General features: G+C 35.4%; 1 long non-coding RNA gene across 1 annotated transcript; it reads right to left on the reverse strand.

Annotated features, from left to right (window-relative positions):
• Nucleotides 1-12,651: 12,651 nt before the first annotated feature.
• Nucleotides 12,652-19,572, reverse strand: LOC109496169. Its single transcript, XR_002152048.3, has 3 exons — nucleotides 18,920-19,572; nucleotides 17,260-17,399; nucleotides 12,652-13,575 (listed from the first exon to the last, which is right to left on the reverse strand). It is a non-coding gene; the product is annotated as an uncharacterized LOC109496169 (long non-coding RNA).
• Nucleotides 19,573-22,912: the final 3,340 nt, after the last annotated feature.

Consider the following 22,912-nt stretch of genomic DNA (forward strand, 5'->3'; position numbering starts at 1 on the left):
GAAGGCAGGCAAAAAACCTCTTTGACATCAGCTGCAGCATCTTCTTACTCAACACATCTATGGAGGCAAGGGAAACAAAAGCAAAAATGAACTATTTGGACCTCATCAAGACAAAAAGCTTGTACAGAGCAAAGGAAACAATCAGCAAAACTAAAAGGCAACCAACAGAATGGGAGAAGATATTTGCAAACGACATATCAAATAAAGGGTTAGTATCCAAAATCTATAAAGAACTTATCAAACTCAACACCCAAAAAGCAAATAATTCAGTGAAGTGGGCAAAAGACATGAATAGACACTTTTCCAAAGAATACTGATGGAAATAGACTGATGGAAATAGCCAGATGGCTAATAGACACATGAGAAAATACTCAACATCATTCATCATCATGGAAATATAAATTAAAACTACAACTCACACAAACCAAAATGGCTAAAATCAACAATTCAGGCAACAACAGATGTTGGTGAGGATGCAGAGAAAGAGGATCTCTTTTGCACTGTGGGTGGGAATCCAAACTGGTGCAGCCACTCTGGAAAACAGTATGGAGGTTCCTCAAAAAGTTAAAAATAGAACTACCCTATGATCCACCAATTGCACTACTAGGTACATATCCAAGGGATACAGGTGTGCTGTTTTGAAGGGGCACATGCACCCAAATGTTTATAGCAGCACTATTGACAATAGCCAAAGTATGGAAAGAGCCCAAATGCCCATCTATGGATGAATGGATAAAGAAGATGTGATATATATATATGGAGATAGGTAGGCTAAAATGTTACTGACAGTTCTCTGCTTTGTGGAGTTTGATTTCCTTATCTTGTTTTCTGCTTAAAAATTATTTTTCTATGATGAACATATATTAATTAAAATAACAAAGATAAACATTAATTTAGATAAAATGGTAGAGTAAAAAAAGAAAGGAAAAAACTGTCAACAACTTGCTCAGAGGGAAAAGAAAAAGGTAAAAAAATTTACTACAGTTATGAAACAATTATTATATGCTACTAAAAATGATAAAGGAAAATAAGAAGAGATCTTAAAATCTAAAACAGAATGGATAGAATAAAAATTCCAAACAATAGTTTAAAAGACAAAGTCAGCACTTGCAGTTTCTGCTCTGACATGAAAAGAGCTTGAAAGTCATGTCTCCCTCCTTCATAAGAAGAAAAAATCTGAACAATGCCATGCCATGAGGACACACTCAAGTGGCCCTGTGGAGTAATCCATGTAGAGAAGAACTAAGGCTCCTAGCCTACAGTCAGCACCAATTTGCCACCCTCAAAATATATTTTCCAGCCCCCCTCAAGCTTTCAGATAACTATAGTCTCAACCGACATAAAACTTTAATATCATGAATGACCCTGAATAAGAACTAAGCCCTGAATGTGACCTACAGAGACTATGTGACAATAAATGATTATTGTTGTTTTAAGCAAAACAAAACAAAATTTTGGGCTGATGTATTATGCAGCATTAGGTTATTAATGCACTATTTTGATAGGCATGTGACAGAAATGTAGGAACACTTGGAAAAAAAATCACATTAAGTATAGAGAAAAACAGAGATAATGGCACAGAATTTTTCCAAAACTGATGAATGTCATCTTCTATTATCATCTGGCTCAAATAGTTTAGTGAATTCTAAGTAAGATTAAAAGAAAAAAAATCACACCTAGACATCATAACAACACTACAGAACATCAAAGATAAAGAGATCTTCAGGGAAGCCTAACAGAACAAGATAAAGGATCTTCAAAGGATCAAAACCTAGACTGACAGCAGACTTTTTCATAGCAACAATGGAACCCAGAAGTCTGTGAAAAGATGTGTTCAATTTTGCCAAGGGAAGGGAACTATCAGAATTCTATACCCGGAAAGACTATACCCAAAAAGTCATTAAAAATGGAGATGCAATTAAAATGTCTTCAGAGAAGAAAAAACAGTGAGTTTGCTACCAATATAATATTACTAACTGGTACAAAAATAGGCACATAAAGTAGCCCAGAAATAAACCCATACTTAAATCATTGATTAATCTATGATAAAGAAGACAAGAATATTCAACGGGAAAATGACAGTCTCTTTAACGAATGGTGGTATTAAAACTGAACAGCTACATGTAAAAGAATGAAACTGGACTGTTTTTTTCACAGAATCACAAAAATAAACTCAAAATGGATTAAAGCCATAAATATGACCTGAAACCGTAAAACTACAAGAAAACATAGGCAGTAATTTATTTGACATTGGCCATCACAATAGTTTTCAAGCTACGTCTCTGCAGGCAAAGAAAACAAAAGTAAAAATAAACTATTGGGACTACACTAAAATAAAACAGCTTTTGCACAGTGAAGGAAACCATCAACAAGACAACCTACTGAATGGGAAAAGATATTTGCAAGTGATATACCCAATAGGGGGTTAATATCAAAAATATTTAAAGAATTTATAGAACTCAACACACACACACACACAGAGAAACAAATAATCCAATTAAACATTTAAACAATAATCCAATTAGTGTACAGAGGATATGAATAGATATTTTTCTAAATATGGCATACAGATGGTCAACAGACACATGAAAAAATGCTCAACATCTTTCATTATCAAGGAAATGCAAATCAAAACCACAATGAGATATCACACGTCAGATTAACTAAAATCAGAGGTGCTTGTGTGACTCAGTCAGTTGAGCATCCAGCTTTTGATTTCAGCTTAGGTCATGATTCCAAGGCTGTGGGATCAAGCCCTGCTTCGGGTTCCATTCTGAGTGTAGAGCCTGCCTTGGGATTCTCTATTTCCCTCTGCCCCTCTCCACTGCTTCTCTCTCTCTCTCTCTCTCTCTCTCTCTCTCTCTCTCTAAATTAAAAAAAAAACTGAAATCAAAAACAAAAAAATAAGTGTTGGTGAGGATATAAAGAAGGAACCTTTGTGCACTGTTGATGCAAATTTATGCAGCCACTCTGGAAAACAGTATGGAGGTTCCTCAAAATATGAGAAATAGAATTACCATATGACCCAGTAACTCCACTATGGAGTAGTTGCCCAAAGAATTCAAAAACACTAATTCAAAAAGATATATGCACCCCTATGTTTATTGCAACATTATTTACAATAGCCAAGATATGGAAGCAACCCAAGTGTTCACCCACATATGAATGAATAGATGTGTGTGTGTGTGTGTGTGTGTGTGTGTATTTGGTGTGGTGTGTGTGATGGAATATTACTCAGCCATAAAAAAAGAATGAAATCTTGCTATTTGCAACAACATGGATAGACCTAGAAGGTATTATGCTAAATAAAATAAGTCAGAGAAAAACAAGTACCATTTTTTTCACTCATATTTGGAATTCAAGAAACAAAACACATGAACAAAGAAAAAAAGTGACAAACCAAAACAAAAACCACTCTTTAAAAAAAAAGTATGTTTATTTATTTTAGAAAGAGAGAGACAGAGTGCAGACAGGGAGGGGCAGAGAGAAAGGGAAACACAGAATCTGAAGCAGGCTCCAGCCTCTGAGCTGTCAGCAAAGAGCCCACCATGGGGCTTGAACTTGTGAACTGGAAGATCATGACCTGAGCCAAAGTTGGACATTTAGCTGACTGAGCCATCCAGGCACCCGAAAACAGACTCTTAAATACAGAGGAGAGGTGGGCAGAAGGACACTTATCATGATGGGCAACAAGAAATGTATAGAATTGTTAAATCATTATATTGAACACCTGAAGCTAATGTAACACTGTATGTTAATTATAATTCACTAGAAAAAATATTACTAAGGAAATTCCAAAACATGTCTTTTAGTCACATGGAATGGGAGCTGTGGTGGAAAGTACAAGAGGAAAGGGTTTTATGGACAAATTCGATGAAATCTTGATGGTTGGTATAAAACAACAAAACTAATGTCTTTCTGGATTGAAATAAAAACAAAAATAAGTTAGGATTAAAATACATGACAATAAAAGGATACAAATGAGGAGCAGGTGACTGGAATCAATTGTGCTAAGGTTTGTGTATTGTTCAGGAGGGGAGTAAAGATTTTTTATTAAATTTAGATCTTGATAATGCACATTCATGCTACAATTTCTAAGAAAATCCTGGGAATAAAATCTCTTTTATTACTTGATAGATACAACAGCTACCAGTGAGACTAATCCAAAATAACAGAGAAAAATACCATTTGGAAAATAAAAGCCCAAGAAAAGAGAGAGAGAAATATAGAAAAAATAGAATAATGAGGAAAAACAAAATAAATGTTAGAAAAAAATATACAAATATGTGTGTGTAGTAATTTAGAATATATATTTTTATGAACAGATATTTATATATAAAACATATATTTATATATCATATATATTTATACACACATATATATGGTAATTATATCTACATCTAGTAATTAAAATAAATCTAAATGGACTAAGGGTACTCATTAAAATACAAACATCACCAGAATATGTTTAAGAAAACAAAAATCTACATCTAAAACACAAGACTATAAAAAGTTTAAAAGGAAAAAGTTGAAAAAATCCTAGGAAATATTGACCAAAAGAAAACTGTGTTCATTATATTACTGTATTAATATTGGACACAATAGATTTTGTAATAAAAGGCATTATTAAAATAAAGAGGTCCACTACATGCTCATTAACTGAAAAGTTAACAGTTCTAGATGTGTATACTACTAATATTACGGCCCCAAAACATATAAAACAACAATTAATAGACTTCAATGGGAGATAGACAATTCTGCCATAATAGTGGAAGATTTTAACACAACTCTCTCAGTACCTGGAAGATTTAGTAGAAAAAAATTAAGGATATAGACAATTTTAATAACACAATTAATAAGATTCATCTAATGTTAGTTTAGAAAATGCACCCAACAGCTATACAAGACACTTTTTTTTTAAATCAGGCACACATGAAGCATTTACCAAAGGTGACCACATACATAAAACAATTCTCAACCAACTTGAAAGGATTGTACTCAAAGACCTTCTTCTCTGACTATAATATGATTAAGTCAGAAATCAATACTAGAATGATAAGAGAATAAAGACCTTAGAAACAAATACTCTCCTATGGTCATTTGCTATATGATAAGGGTAGTGTTGCAGAGTATTTATTCCTCACAGCATACACAAAACTCATCCCAGATGGATTTACAGCCACATGTGAAAAGCAACACTATTCTTCTATGCTATTTTCTATAAAATTTTTAGAAAACAGTATAGAAGAATATTTTATGATCTCAAAGCACAAAAGGATCCTTTCTTTCTTTCTCTTTCTCTCTCTCTCTCTCTCTCTTTCTTTCTTTCTTTCTTTCTTTCTGAGAGAGAGTGAGCATGAGTGGGGGAGGGGCAGAGGGAGAGACAGAATCTTAAGCAGGCTCCATCCCCAGTGCAGAGCCTCACGCAGGGCTCGATACTGTGACCGTGAGATCAAGACCTGAGCTGAAATCAAGAATTGGTCACTCAACCAACTAAGCCACCCAGGCACTCAAAAGAATTTCTTAAACAAAACACAGAGAGCACAAACCAGAGGAACAGATTAATTAATATGACTGTTAAAATTAAGAACTTGTGTATCAAAAGATGCCATATAGAAAGTGAAAGTAGATATCTGCAAAATATATAACCAACAAAGGGTAATATATCAATAATATATAAAGAATATTGTACTTCAATTTTAAAATGAACCTAATAGAAAAATGGAGGGAAAAAATGAATTCCATAGGCGCAGAAATGAAAATACACATACAACAAAAGATATCAATCTATTGATAAATCAGGAAAATGCAAACTAAAATCACACTGAGATACTGTTGATACCCACTAGATTGGTACAAATTTAAATTTCTGACAATACCAAGTGCTAATGAGAAGGTAGAACAAAAACAACTTTCATCTAATGCTGGTAGAATTAAAAATTAATACAATCACTTAGGAAAATTGTTATAAATGAGAACATACACAGACTATAAGCCCACTGGATGCTTTATACAGTGCACCAGAAGACATGCATAAAAACATTTATAATGACATTGTAGTAATAAAAACTTGAAAATGATTTAAATGTCTATCATTGGTGAAATAAATAAGTTGTGATCATGATGGAGCATGGAATGAGTTAGGTAAAGCTAAGTGTATCCACATGGACAAATCTCAACAATATAGTGTTGAGAAACAGGAAAGCAGTCATAGAAAAATATATATAGTATGATTCATTCATATTAATTTCACCAAAGAGCACAACCTAACAATGTATTCTTTAGTGGTCCATATACTGGTGTAAAAACATTAAAGAAATCCAAAGGGATGTGGTTAATACAAATGTCTGAATAAGGAGAGGTGCAGACAGCCAGGAACATGGAAAGCATCTGTTCTATTTCTTAGCCTGGGTGATGAGCACATAGAAATCTGTTTTATTATTGTTCTAAATCTGCACACATGCAATTTTTTATCCATTTTCTTGGTTGGATATTCACTATATTTTACAAAACACACACCAAGAAATCCTTCTTTCTTTTCTTTTTTTCTTTCTTTCTTCCTTTCTTTCCTTTCTTTCTTTTCCTTCCTTCTCTTCTCTTTTCTTCCTAAAAAACAAAAACCCTGAATAAACTAATGTACCTTTTGTTTGTAGATGCAAATAAAAAATTCACTCCAAAGAGCTCAAGCAAAAATTAATTTGTAAATTATATTATGTGGTCACTGAATTTCTTAGATGAGCAACCACCCCAATTTGGAGACTATGCAGACAAATGATGCTTCTGTTACTCTGCTAAATGGTTCTTGTGGAGCTGCTACTTCAGCAGCCACAGAACAGGGTAGACACTATAACTGGTCAGACTGGGCAGTGGACATTGTCACAATATTCTGTCTCTGGAGGTTTGACAGTTCTGTTCCCAAGAGCATTGGAATAGATTTCTAGAACACCTGCTTCTGTGTGACAGTAGTTTCAAAGTGACAGGAAATAATGAACCTAAGTCATATGCTAGAGAAATTGAACACAGCAAAACTCTGCAAGGAATCATTCTCATCAGAGTTGATGTGAATGCCATCTTCCAAAGTTGTGCAACATAACTGTAGGCATCTGCAGAAGCCCTGGAACATGTTTGAAAATGAGTTTCTGGATTCTAGCTTTTAAAAGTGTGGACACCTAAAGTACGAAATTCTCCAAATACAAGAAAGGTGTTAGAAATTGTCAGATGGCTGCCTGGGACTGGATGGTAGTCTCCACAAAATTCTATGTTTAAGTCTTAACCCCAACCAAGTACTTCAGAATATGACTGTATTAACAGATACAGTCTTTAAAGAGGTAATCAAGTTAAAATAAAGCCCTTGGGGTGGGCCCTAATCCGATCTGACTTGTGTCCTTATAAGAAGAAGAAATTTTGGGGCGCCTGGGTGGCGCAGTCAGTTGGGCGTCTGACTTCAGCCAGGTCACGATCTCGCGGTCCGGGAGTTCGAGCCCCGCGTCAGGCTCTGGGCTGATGGCTCAGAGCCTGGAGCCTGTTTCCGATTCTGTGTCTCCCTCTCTCTCTGCCCCTCCCCTGTTCATGCTCTCTCTCTGTCCCAAAAATAAATAAAAGTGTTGAAAAAAAAAATTTTTAAAGAAGAAGTTTGGACACACAAAGAGACATCAGGGATGTGTACCCACAGAGGAAAGATCATGTGAAGACATAGTGAGAAGGCAGCCACTTCAAGCAAAGGAAAGAAGCCTCTGAAGGAACTAAACCTGCCTGTCTTGATTCCAGCCTCCGGAGTGGTGAGAAAATAAATTTCTGTTGCTTAAGCCACCCAGTCTGTGGTATTTTGTTATGGCAGCCTTAGAAAACTAATACAAAAAGAAGGACAAGTGTTTGCTGAGACTACTCCCAAGAGAAAAAAAGGAAATAAAAATTATTTTCAAGGCAGAATAGTGATTAGCTTTGAAGGGGTTTTCACTGAGATGTTGGAAATATTTATATTTTGATTTGGGTAGTGGTTACAGAGATATGTATGTGTGTGTCTGTATATGTATAAAACTTCAGTGGGCTATACATTTTAGGTCTGTGCATTTTACCATATGTATAATTTACCTCAAATAAAATGTTAATTTTTTACAAACTACCACAAAAATGCTTGGCACCAGTTTTACTGGTAGGTCTTTCATAGTTTTTAAAACTATGTATTTCTTAGGCTATAAAAACTGTCGCAGAATTTGTAAGCAAATAATTGAATTAATTTCATGAAATTAGCATAGCTCTGAAACTGACACCAAATAAAAAACTGGGTCAATTTTATATAGAAATGAAGATTTTTTTAAATAATAAATTATTAGTAATACATTCATCAGTACATTAAAAAGTAAATCCTTTACAGGGACAATGTGGAATTTATTCATTGCAGATATTTCACTTTTGAGAAATTTATTAATATATTCTACCACATGTCAATAGAGGGCAAATGACATTCCACACAAATTCCTGATTTTATTTTCATTTATTTTTTTAATGTTTATTTATATTTGAGAGAGAGGCAGAGACACAGAATCTGAAGCAGGCTCCAGGCTCTGAGCTGTCAGCACAGAGCCCAACACAGGGCTCAAACCAACAAGCTGAGACATCATGACCTGAGCCAAAGTCGGATGCTCAACTGGCTGAGCCACCCAGGCACCCCACAAATTCCTGATTTTAGAAATGAAGAAATCAGCAAAAATAGAAGTAGTTGTTCAAGATTAAAAATATACGTGGTAAAATTAGGAAACTAAAAGAATACTCACCATCAATCAGGGATTCCAGAACAATAAGAAGGCAAATAAAAATTGAGTTAGCATTGGTAAATGTTATTGTTTGTAGATAATACAATTATATGCTTAGAAAACTGGTGAATATCAACTTTACAAAGTTCCAAAATTAGTAGGCTTTCAGCAAAGCATGAGAAAATATAAATATGCTACAATCATTTTCTTTTTTTTTTTTTTTTAATTTTTTTTTCCACGTTTTTATTTATTTTTGGGACAGAGAGAGACAGAGCATGAACGGGGGAGGGGCAGAGAGAGAGGGAGACACAGAATCAGAAACAGGCTCCAGGCTCCGAGCCATCAGCCCAGAGTCCGACGCGGGGCTCGAACTCCCGGACAGCGAGATCGTGACCTCGCTGAAGTCGGACGCTTAACCGACTGCGCCACCCAGGCGCCCCCAATCATTTTCTTTTAAATTAGCTGAAAAGATAATTGAAAAGAAGATTCCATTTGTTCTAGAAATGAGAAACATAAAATAATTCTACTAGAAATTACCTAGGGCTCACATGACAAACTTATAGCACTTGCAATACATAAAATCAGATTTAAATGTAGAAATATACCATGATCCTGAATGGACAGGCTAAATTTTGCAAAGGTATCATTTCTTCCCGAGTTAACTTATACTGGGAAAAAATATTGGTGTGTGGCAGTTTTGTAATGTGTCAACTTTCCTTTCTATTTCTCACAGGAGTGGACAAGAGAGATTCTTTCAGCACATTTGGAGAGTAGACATGAAGCAGCAGCCATTTTGTAGCTTCGACACATTGTCACTGATCCAGTTTCATCTCTGGGTGTGATGAGTGGCTGGGCAGACATTACTCAGCCTTCCCCTGTATCCTCCTTCAGCTGCTCTGACTCCTGGGACAGATGTGTGTTTGGCCTCATGACCAAAGGCAGATACTCACACCATACCACCAAGGGCAGAGCAGTATGAACAGGCACGGGTATCACTCCATCCATCCTCCAGGGGCTTAGCTCCTGTGATTGCGGCTGCACACTGTCCTTGCCCTTTCCATTGTACCCCCATCTTGCCTTCCCACTTGCTTGCCCTGTGGACTTCAAGCTCCAGGATCAGACACGAAGACAGCAGCCTTATAGACCACTGCTTACCAACTCCTACAATCACATAAGATCGTATCTGTATGTGTATACCTCCTAATGCTTTTGCTTCACAAAAACTGAAAAGTATGATTACATACAAATTAAAACTTCAGAATGTTAAAAATAAATACATTTAAAGGCAAAACAAAAATCATAAGAAAGGTTTTAAGTCTTTAATACATAGTTTCCTATGAGTCAATTAATAAAATACTAACTATACATCTGAAAAATGAGAGAAAAGAGAAATAGGTATCTTAAAGAAATATTGTATTTGGCCATTAGACATATAAAATCAATATGAAATATCAATTGTATTTAAAGAAATACAAATTGAAATAAAAATTGCCATCATAACTACCAACTATAATTCACTAAACTGTTAAAAATGCAAGTTTAATCTCACTAATAATCAGAAAGTAAATTGATATAAGGTTTTCAGAGGTCAGTTTGGTTTGTTCTATCAAGAGCTTTGGGGCAATTCTTAATTCCACCTCTAGAAATCTAACCTAAGAACACAATTAGCATTTGAATAACTAATAATACACAAAGATGTTCACTGCAGTGTTATGCTAACAAACAACTGCATACAAAATTATTTATAAATAGGAAACTGGCTAAATATATCATGGTACACTCATAAGATGGAGCCATAGTCCTCATTAAAAGCTTGTACTTGAAATATTAAAATAATAGTATAATGTCCATATATAATGTTATGTGAAAAGAATGGCCTTAACAAAACTTTGTACAGTATAAGCTTTGTTACAAATTATAAATTAAATTAGATATAAAAATAGTAAAAGTAAAGGACTAAATGAAAAATATATCAAAATGGAAGTGGTGATTATGTGGAAAATTAAGGAATTTTTTTAACTTTTGTCTTTTACTTTTCTGATATTTTTCTCTTTATACTTTGCTGTATTTACACTTTTTATAATCATAAAAAATAGATGTTACTAATATATCAAATTATTGTCCTTGGATAGTGGGATTAGGAGCAGCTTTCTGGTTTTATGGAGTCCCATTTTTTTATGCATTAAGTTTATAATCTGACTTTTTAGAAAAATCATCCTTTTCACATCAACTCAGGGGCCAAGTGAGCACAACTGAAAGTCTCAGATATCAGTTTTTGCAAAAAAAAAAAAAAAAAGCAGCTACCTTCCCTTTCCCTGAAAGTGTGAGATCTCTGAGCTAGAGTTAGGTAAGTACAAATAGTTAAATCGTGATTGGTGAAGGTCTTGCCATTATTTTTCAGAACGTGATTTTCCATGGTGCAACAGTTCTAATTGTTAGAAAGCTCTCATCTAACTGAGTCCAACAAATGGTTTTAACTCTATCCTCTTGGGCACAGAGTATATCTAATCCTTCCTTCACATACAAGCCCTCCAAATATTTGAAAAGTTTTCATTCCCCGCCACCCCCCCCCCAGGTCTTCTCAAGGCTAAATATCTCCAGATCCTTCGGCTATTTTTCATAGGGTCATGATTTTGTCTCTTCAGTTCACATGTCATCCTTCAGACACATTTCCTTTTTTCAGACAATTAACAAATGAGAAAACCTTATTGACTAGCCACAAAAAAAGATGAAAAGTCAATGGTAAGATTTATTTTCAGACTTAGTTTTCAGTACTTATTAGAAAATAATTTACTTTTCCTTTTAAAAGGTGAATTTCCAGAAATTGTTCTTCATTTTAACTCAAGTGCTCAGAAAATTCTAAGTAAAGGACACACTTGGCTAAATTATTTAATTATTCCTAGAAGCAGGGGGGCAGTATAAACTAGTGTTTAGGAGCATAGTCTTTGGAATCAGACCATCTAGGTTCAAAGTCTTCTCTACTATTTATAGCTGTATGACCTTGAGCATAACTCTCGGTTTGATTTCTTCTTTGTAAAATAGGTGGTAATAATATTAAACATCTCATAGGTTACTGAGAATTAAATAGGATAATGTATGCAAAGCACTTAAGTCATATTGCCTGGTACATAGTAGTCTTCTTAAGCAAAACAGTCTATATATATTCTCAAAGTAATTTTAAAATCTTCAAAACAAGTCTATATGAAGACAAATACAATCAGAAAGCAAAAGCATAATAGTTACTAACAGTGGTTTTTACAATATTTCACTTTCTAATCCTAAATACATGATTTGATTTAAAAACTATACTTTCACAAATTCAAATTAAAGATATACAACTTTTCTGTGAAGGATATATAAATAGGGAATGAGGACAAATGAACTAAATTCAGTTTTCCAGGGGAGAAATGATGAAGGCTTGATTCATGGAGACAACAATGAAGACTATCATTTTGTTGAGTGCTTACCCTGTGCTAAGCATTCACTCAAAGAGGAGGAAGAAAGGCAGAGGGATGTAGGGAAGCAGAAGAAAGGAGGATGGGGAGAGGAGGCAAGGAAGGGTAAGGAAAGGAAGGGACAAGAGGGGAAGAGTAGGGGGTGGCTGGGTGGCTCAGTTGGTTAAACCTCCAACTTTTTATTTTGACTCAGGTCATGATCACAGTGCAGAACCTGCTTGGGATTCTCTCTTTCCCTCTCTCTGCCCCTCCTGTGCATCCTGTGCATTCTTGCATGCTGTCTCAAAATAACAAATAATTAATTAACTAATTTTTTTTTTCAACGTTTATTTATTTTTGGGACAGAGGGAGACAGAGCACGAACGGGGAAGGGGCAGAGAGAGAGGGAGACACAGAATCGGAAACAGGCTCCAGGCTCTGAGCCATCAGCCCAGAGCCTGACACGGGGCTCGAACTCACGGAGCGCGAGATCGTGACCTGGCTGAAGTTGGACGCTTAACCAACTGCGCCACCCAGGCGTCCCAACTAATTTTTTAAAAAGAGGGGAAGAATGAGTGGTAGCTAACACGTATTGAGTGCAGGCACTGTGTTGTTTACATGAATTTGTTTCATTTAATCCCATAAACCTACAAAACAAGTACTAGAAAAAGTCTTTAGAGAGGTTAAGTAACTTGCCCAAGGCCATAAAAATTTATTAACTGGCAAAGGACTCAAACCTAGTGCTTAACCACTAAGTTATTATTAAGAGGGAAATTGTTTCGATTAGGGGAGCAAAAGGACAGGGAAGAAAATATGAAGGTTTGGGGTCTAAGTTACAGAATCAGTAGTGATAAGAAGTATGGATTTGAGTGGGGATGGGAGGTGGAATAAACAGGACAGTAATTCTTTGATTTTTGCATTTCTGAAGGCAATATCCAAGACACTCTAAGTAAAGAAAATTGGAACATTTCGATTACACTAAATCGATTTCACATGATAAAGGAATTGAACACTAAGGTCAATAACAACATTTCAAAGACTAGCCAACATTCTCAATCATTCCTTTTATTTAAATCTGATTTCTGTTTCATTTTACTTAAAAATGCACATGAAAGAGAAAAAAAAAACCTTCCTTGTTTTCCATCAAGGTGATTTTTTTAATTTGGTAACTTTAGAAAGGCCCATATTTTCCTCAATTTGATAACATAAAGTTTAGCAATGGGAATGGCTTTAACCAATACCTTCTTAAATATATATACCAAAGGAAGCCTTTCAGGTCTCAGCAGAATGTTTTAGTCTTGCCATGTTCACTTTAGAGAGCTGTGGAGAGTCTGGCTGGTGATATTGCTATGCCGATGCTTTCTTCTAGACACACACCTGATTAAAGCCTGCAGGATCAAAGAGTAAACCACTTACAGCAAAGTGCTACAGACCCAAAAGCTCATCTGTGATTGGAATCACTTAAAACTATTTTAAAGGGTCATCACAAAGAGGGTGCTTATTTTTAGAAATGAGTTTTCTTTTGATACAAAGAAAAATGTTGGCCATTTCCCTTATGTTTATAACAACATTCCAATTTAATCTTCAGTTTAAAAATTCTTTAATTATTGCACAACAGTGTTTTGTTGATTGCATAACATTCACTTCTATTTGATACTAAAATCTAGGCTTCCTCTATGTGTGTGTGTGTGTGTGTGTGTGTGTGTGTGTGTGTGTGAGCATGCACATTCTTTTCCTTTATGGTAATGATATATGCTAAAACTATGGTTTATAGGTTTAAGTCCACTCTCAGGAGCAAGCTATAAACATGAATGATGGAAAAAAAATCTGTTACAAAAACATTATATTTTTACTTATTTCATTCCTACTTTACCCAAATTTTTTTTCTGTTAGCAGCCATGGAGCTGGAAAAAAGCATCATATTATGCGGGTATCTGTTCCAAAAGTTTATTCCTCTGAATTCCACATCCCTATTCTCCACCACTTAAAGCTACTGACATATGGGGTGCCTGGGTGGTTCAGCTGGGTAAGCGTCTGACTCATGATTTCTGCTCAGGTCATGATCTCATGGTTCCTGGGATTGAGCTCCCTGTTGGGCTCCGCACTGACAGTGTGGGGCCTGCTTGGTATTCTCTCTCTGGCCCCCCCTCAAAAAAAAAAAAACTTAAAAAAAATAAAGTCATTGATATGCATATATACATAAGGTCTTCAAGTAAAAGTAACCAATAGGTGTTGGAATTATTCTTTGGTGATGATTAGAATATTGTACAGAAAAAGGACTTTCAAAGTAAATTCTCTTTGTTGGTTATCATGTCGATCACTGAAAAAGCTGGAAGAACATATGCCAAAACACACAACCACATGTTTTTTTTTTTTTTTCTGTCCAGTCATACATCAGAATCCAGCATAATTATTCTTGAATTAAAATCAAAAGCAAGTTTGTAAGAAGAGATCTATGTTCTTTTAAATGCCAAGATTTCATCTGGTATTCAGTTGATAACAACCATTGTATTTACTTCACTTTTGTTTATAGTGAAATTAAAAGTTGAAAGACAAAAAAAAAAAAGTCCTACCAATGTAAATAAATTATGTGAAAGAAAACACTGCATATCACATACACCTTTATGAGCCTTTGGCATTTCTATGTTGAGCAAAATATATTGTTCTAATGTAGTATAACTTTTTAATTGTCCTTGTCTTATACTGTTCTATAAAATTGAAGTGACCTTTTAAAAACAAACAAGCAAACAAACAAAAAAACAAAAGAAGTTTGTCTGCTCCTAGAAGACAGAACCAAAAAAACATTGGGCAAATTTAAACACACACACACACATTAGTTTTGCTTCTCTACAATTTAGTCATTATAGTAGAATATAAGTTTCAAACACACAAAACCTCGAGTCTCCTGGTGCATCTTGTGTTACCATCTCTTATTCCACTGGCATTCCTATGTTGGAGCAGAGTGTTCTTAGGATAATTTAGCTTAAAAAAAAAAAAAAAAAAAAACTACAGTTCTTCCTTGTTGTCTGTTCAAATATCCAGAGATGTCAAAGAGAGTTCTTTCACTTTTATTTTCTTTCGATGCTCTCAAAGTGAACAAACTATTTCAGTAATTTTTTTAAATTTTGGTGAATGATATTTCACCTAAAAGTTGATTGTTTCCTAATAAGAGAATGTAGCATCTTATAAAAGTGATAATTTTGTCAGTATGGGATTATACTTTTTTTAGTCAATTTTTTATAGTAAACTATTCTTCCCTGAGTTCCATCAGTCACTAATGTCAGACAAGAAGAGTTTGCCAGGTGATCAGATGGTAAACCTGAAGAATAATGTTTAACTTACAAGGTTGTTTTGAGACTCACTTGAAATAATGTGCATGATTGTTAAGTAAAAGCAAAAATATGAAGCAAATAAGAGACATTTTTATTGATTATAGGTGAAGCCTCATTTGAGTTCTACAGATCTTCAAAGAACAAGGCCCCAAGCCCAGCGGCAAGGGAGTTATTACTAGATAACCAAGAATGTTGTCGAATCACGTCATCTATGAAATCATGAGGCATACTGGTCATGTAGAGCTCTGGGCGATTTCTGAACCAATGAGACCATCCACATTCTGTCCAATATTTTCTAGGACTAGTTATAGTAACTTGCAGCAGAAATTCAATTTTTTAAATAAAAAAGGATTATAAAAGTTCTAATACTTTTTTGTCACAGCTTCTTAAATTTTGTCCCTATCATGTAGTGTTTACACTGCAGCACATACGGCAGCTGACCTTTGAATATACCAAGACAAAACTTCTCATCTACCATTATGGGATTCATGCTTCGTGCTTTGTTTGTTTTGTTTTTAAAAGCTGTGATGATTTTAAGCTGATCTATCTGTATTCTTTTCAGGTCCCCCTCACATCCAATGGCATGCACTTAGGAAACAGCTGGCAAAGGTTCAAGGTGCAATCTGTGGCTAAGAACAGAGAAACACTAACTGGCTTATGCACAGATGGACCAACAGCTCTGGCCCGATTAGCTAACTGAACAAAGATACAAAGCTAATCATGTGCTTCCTCTCTATGCAGACCATTTGTCTTTAAAATGAAGTGAAAAGCTGCATAGTCCCTAAGTATAGCAACCAGAGAGACTCAGAGCAATGCCCTCTCAGCTAGACTACTGCTTCAGTATTTCCTAAACATCACCTGTGTACCTGAATGAATGAATGGGTGGTGAAGGAGTAAATCTCTACAGTATTATCATGCCTACTGTTTGGGGAATACAAAGATGAACATATATTATGGTTATTATGCTTAAAGGGCAATGTAGAAGGCAAGAAAAAATGCCCACAAATAAGTGTAATCCAATAGCATTTTATTCCCCTAGGAGAACTGCCAGATTTCAAGTCCTGTTTAAATAAGAATGTCTTTCTGTGATCCAATTTTCCTTCCATGCCACTGAATAAACCATGCCTCCGGTCCTCAAACAACTGCAGTCTAGCACTGATCAATATGGAATCTTAGATGTATACCTTTAGGCAATCAGGCTTACATATAGGCACACTTAGTTTATTCACCTGGAGTTGTGCATAAGTGCCCAAGCTGCTTCCCAGTTCAAAATAGTAACTTCTCCTTACCCCTCAATTGTCCTCACAAAACTTAAAAACAAATGGATCAGTCTGACATTGTTCTCCCAATCCCAACAGACTAAATGACTAAAAGTCAGAGTTCCAGAACCAAAATAGGAGATGCCTTAGGTTAATGTTATTTCTTGCAGATTCTAAGAGTCAAACAGTTTATTAAATACATGAGATGAAAAATTAACAAAACATAACAGTGTTTGTGCTACCTCTCCAGAAAATTAACACTTTTCCAGAGAATGGCTTGATCTCTTAAGATAATTTAAAATGCATGGGAGTAAATTATTCATGGAAGACACACAAAACAGTTTCAAAGCAGGCTATTTTCTATGAATCTAATTAAAGTCTCATTGAAAGTTTTAAACATTTCACTCTAGCAGATTGTTTGGCTCTGGCCTTGATTACTTTTCTTACTGATGGTCATTATGCTTAGTATTTTACTTCTGACCTTTTTACTGCAGAGGTGAATCCGATTTGGGATTGCTCCTGTGTTAGCAGTGGTACTGGAAGCAGATTTACTTCCCACATGACCTCTTTAGGATACTCGAAAGATACCTGTACCTCTTCCTTTGTCCACACATCTACCAGCTAGAAAAGAAAACAGGGGTCATATATGAAGATCAACAATAGGCTAGCAAACAACATGAGTTCACAATATTGTGAATTTGGAAATCAACGGTTTTATATGCTGTCCAGCTATTTTCCTAACCAATGGGTAGTAGAGAGGAAGCAAAACATCTGAGATCATTAGTATATCTCTCTCTCTTTTTATTTCCATCATTGCCAAGAAAGAGCCAGGACCAAGAGAAAGATAAGTTTTGAAACATTTCATAAATTGTAGTTAATGGTGACTTTTCCAAGTCTTCAGTTGACCTTAACCATTTAAAAAAGTATCTTATAGCCATACTTCCTGAGTGTAACCTGTTTTCACATACAACTGCACTTACCATATAGTATTATGTTTGTGTGTCTGTCTCAGACATCAACTGTATATTCATGTAAAAAAAAAAAAAAAAAAAAAGATGTGGGAGTCTTTTTATCTCCAGTAACCAGCCACACAAAGCAGCTAATATTGCCATTAGAACGACTAGGAAATCAGTGAATAAGAAATCCATGATTTTGTTTAAGCTCACCCAATAGAATGAAAATTAAAGATTTTTGATAGGTATGTTTAAGTCCACATTGTTTTTTTCCATTATGCCATTCCAAACACGATTCATTCATTCATTTGTTCCATTTATTCAATAACTTATCAAAGGTTTAACATGAGCCAGGCATTGGGGATTCAGTAATGAGTAAGACAGATATCATCCATAAACAAATGAAAATGACAGTCTAAGACATTAATCAACTAATTATAAAATTTATAAAGTAATAGTGTAATTTCAAGTCGGATAACTATCTAGCCTAGTCTAGGGGTAAGAAAAAGTTTCCTACAGAAAGGAAATGTCAAGTTTTCCTTGATATTTGAGTTCTGGAGGATAAATAAAATACAAACTAGAAATACATGTGTGCATGGGAAGTGGGGGTTAGAGGAAGAGAAAATTCATTCCCAGGCAGAGGGAACAATATTACAAAAGTCAAACCATAGGAAGGATTTTTTGCTCTTTAGAGCAGTATTCTTCAAATGTCCATAATCCAACTGGTAGATAATGAAATTAATTTATGGGACATAGTAACTATTACAAAAACAATAAAAAAAGAGATCATTACATATACTAAGGATGGGTATTGTTTATAAAACTTCCATCAGTCAAATATATGTATTATTTTTATAGTAAAGAATCATGATGTAAAGTATTTTTCATATTCTGCAGTAGTCAAAATAGCTTGAAGGCCTGAGAGGCCAGTGTAGCTGGAGGGTGGCATAACATGAGGTTGATACAAGAAGAAGATAGCAGATAATTACAGCCATGTTAAGAATTCAGTCTTTACTCTAAGAACAATAGGGAGCCATGGACAGGTTTTAAGTAGGGGAGAAAAATGATCAGATTTCAACTTGAAAAGATTTCTCTGTAATTTGGAAAACAGGTGGGAATGGGGGTCAAGCATAGTTATAGGGAGAATAATTCAGAAGATACTATATTCACTAAATGATGGATACTAACCTGGGCAAGAATGGTGGTGGCACAGAAGTAGATGGATTCAAAATAGAATATAAAATAAGTTTAAAGAATACAAGTTGGCATTGAAAAATGGTAAAAGAAAAATAAACCATCAAAGATGAAAAGAAAAATAATTGAAAGAAACTCAATGGAGGTTTAAGAGCAAATTAGACACAGCTGACCAGATCATTAACAAACTGGAAGAAAGAGCTGAGGAAATTAGGCAAAATGCAATGCAGCACAGGTGGCAGAGATCAAAACTATGAAAGGGAGGGAGGTTTTCTTGGGAAACTAAAAAACAAAACAAAACAAAACGAAACAAAACAAAAAAAAAAAACCCCAACCAACAATAACCAATGAACCAGGAAGAATTATCCAAAAAGATAATTTTCTAGAACTAATGCAAGACAAAAGCTATTTCAGAATCAGAAGGCCAATGAATCTCAACCAGTATAAATAAAATTCACACTTAGACACATCATAGTCAAACTGTAGCTAATGAAAGATCCTAAAAGCAACCTGACGAAAGTCTCATTACAAAAGGAATGAACAGGGGCGCCTGGGTGGCGCAGTCGGTTAAGCGTCCGACTTCAGCCAGGTCACGATCTCGCGGTCCGTTATTTCGAGCTCCGCGTCAGGGCTGATGGTGGAGCCTGGAGCCTGTTTCCGATTCTGTGTCTCCCTCTCTCTCTGCCCCTCCCCCATTCATGCTCTGTCTCTCTGTCCCAAAAAAAAAAAAAAAAAAAAAAAAAAACCAAAAGGAATGAACAAGGAAAAAGGGCTTTATTGTATAAAATAATGTCTGATTTGTAAAGTACAATAAAAAGAACAGAATATGGGCAAAAGTAAGTGGGGAGGAAGATCACTGGCATAGTATCTTCCTTATATTGTTGGGGAGGAACAGAGATAATTTTAGGACGCTAAGTTAAAAAACATGGGGAGCCTGGGTGGCTCAGTCGGTTGGGCGTCCGACTTTGGCTCAGGTCGTATCTCACAGTACGTGAGTTTGAGCCCCATGTCGGGCTCTGTGCCGATGGCTCAAAGCCTGGAGACTGCTTCAGATTCTGTGTCTCCTCTCTCTGACCCTTCCATGCTCATGCTGTGTCTCTCTCTGTCTCTCAATAATAAATAAACATTTAAAAAAATTAAAAGAGGGGCGCCTGGGTGGCGCTGTCGGTTAAGCGTCCGACTTCAGCCAGGTCACGATCTCGCGGTCCATGAGTTCGAGCCCCGCGTCAGGCTCTGGGCTGATGGCTCGGAGCCTGGAGCCTGTTTCCGATTCTGTGTCTCCCTCTCTCTCTGCCCCTCCCCCGTTCATGCTCTGTCTCTCTCTGTCCCAAAAATAAATAAATGTTGAAAAAAAAATTTTTTTTAAAATTAAAAGAAAAAAGATGGTAGCAATAAACCCACATAGATTAGTAATCATAATAAAAGGAAATGGATTTAACTCAGCAGTTAAAAGACACAATTTTCAGACTGGTTCTGAATAGTCTAGCTAAAACAAGAACCTGGAAATGCAATGTGTTCATCAACACTGGGATGAACTAAATATGGTATATTTGACAATAGAATACTATAAAGCAGTGACAAAGAATGAATTATAGCTGAATACACCAACGTGAATATATCCACATAGATGAATTTCAGTGCTGGGAAAAGCAAGCAATATATTATGAAGTATGATTTCAATTAAGTACATGTCAAAAACATGCAAAAACATTTTGTTAGGAATGTGTGTGTATGATAAAACCATGCAGAAAAACAAAGGAATTATTAACACAAAAGTCATGGTAGTGGTTGCTTCTCCAGGGCAAAGAGGAAAATACAATTAATGAGGGGCCCACAAGCTCTTCAAAATTACTAGGACCGTTCTATTTTTTAAGCTGAGTACCAAGTAGGAGGTATTGTGTAAATGAGCATTGATTTTATTTTTTTTAGCTTCTATATATATATATATATTTTAAAAACCATAAACACATATGCTTGTGAATACATAGAAACTTTAAAAAAAAATACACAAGCAACTACTTACTTAATATAAGCTTCATGAACTCTTGTTCTTTAATGTGTTCGTGTTCCCAGTACCTGTAAAAGTTGCTGACACATAGGAAGGTCTACTAACTGGAAACAAATGAAGTACAAGGCACAAAAAAGAAAGTTAATCAGTACATTATTTGTGCTCACCATCTTTACTGGTACAGTTTACCTGTTATTAAACGTTAAGGTTAAATCCAGAACCAGGTAAGTTTTTTATGCAAGCTTCAAAAATGCATTTTAACAATGAACAAATGTGGGTAATGTGTAAAAATGGCCATTACAGGTTTTTTTTTTCCGATACTAGTAATCTATAGTGGCATCATCTTTCAAGTTCAAAGGGCAGCAATATGTGAAAAGCAAAAAGTGATAGGAAAAGTGAACATTAATTATTCATATAATGGATAACCTTGAAGGAGCAAACCATAAATAGAAAAAAATCAAAGGGATGTTCATCATCTGTCTGTTCATCACTTGTCTATTCCAAATAGATTTTTTTTGTGGGATCACTAGAATTCAATGATTATACTGGTAGAAAAATAGAATATCCTTTGCTCTCATTTGAAGGTAATGGTGCCAAGAGACTTGAACAGTTTTGTGGATCAAGATCCTCCTTTGCAACCTACTGAACATATACCCCTTAACCCTTTATAAATTTAAGGCAATAATGATATAAGAAAGGGCACTGGGGTATAACTGAAAAAGCTTTTCAATTAGTTGCTTTAACATTTAATAGGTGTGACTTTGAGTAACCATCTGTTTCCTCATCAATAATATACAAATATTAGCACCAAAATTTCAGTGTTTCCAGGCATTGTGAGGCACTCAAATGTTAGCTTTGCTTCTCTACATATGTGTGAAAATGCCTGATACATAGCAAATAGCTTCCCATCTTTCCTCCCTGTGTTACTGGTCCACTAAAGCACATTAAACAACTTGCTTTTAGCTGCTAGGTAATCACCTAGAAATCCTTGCCATTAATCTGGTTTGGTTGAGCTATAGTCTTAAGATAAAAAGTCATTAATGATATTTCTTTTTGCCCCTGAGTCACTTGTGAAGAGGGAAAGTCATCTTAACATCTAACTTGAGTAACATATGTAATTTTACATAGTTTTGTGTAACTGTCTCTAGTTTTTAGCGATCTGTACTTCTGATTCATGGAATTAGCTCCTACACACAAGGTAAGGACCTGTTTCAATCTAGTTCCTGAAATGCCACTTTTTGGTACTTTATGAACTTTGCCCAGTTTGTACTAGAGATGATCCTTTAAAGTTGGCATTTTCAGAACACTGGCAAAAGATGAATAAAAAATTAGTATTAGTATTTGGGCTATCCTAACCAGCAATCCTCCCCCTCTCTTGAGCACCTTTGGGCTACAGTTTAGAAGAACCAATACCATAAACCAGAGGTCTAAATAGCACATGGGTCAAATCTGGCCCATATTCTTTAAACTTAACTGCAGGCTGAGGGTGACCTGATCAGAAGCCAAATAAAAAGCCAATATGCACGTATCTTTTATCCTTGTGTATGTTGAAGAACTCCATTTCTAGAATATTCTCATAATGATAAAATAACAGAGATGGAGGACAGTTTAGTGGTTTCTAAGGGTAGAGCTGGCAGAGGTAGGTATAAACATGAAGGGAATAGCATGAGGGAGAAGTTCATGATGATAGTTCTTTATATTTTGTTTTTGTCTTTTTTTTTTTTTTCATATAAAAAAGTTCTCACCAACCCAGTGGTGCAAAAGCCTAGTAACAGAAAAATCATTTCCCCAATAAAGCATATCTATTGTTCAGGTAATAGTGATGTTTACAGAGTGATAGGATACAAGCACATGACCTTCATGCAGCATAAATATGTGTGCCATCCCATATACAATCCCTTATAGACCCAGCCTGGTTCTTCTCCAACGCCGCCTGTTGGGAGTTGTGCCTGATTTTATTACTAGTTTCCATCTGAATC

The sequence above is a fragment of the Felis catus genome, chromosome F2 (genome assembly GCF_018350175.1).
Source record: "Felis catus isolate Fca126 chromosome F2, F.catus_Fca126_mat1.0, whole genome shotgun sequence".
In the NCBI taxonomy this organism is placed as follows: Eukaryota; Metazoa; Chordata; class Mammalia; order Carnivora; family Felidae; genus Felis; species Felis catus.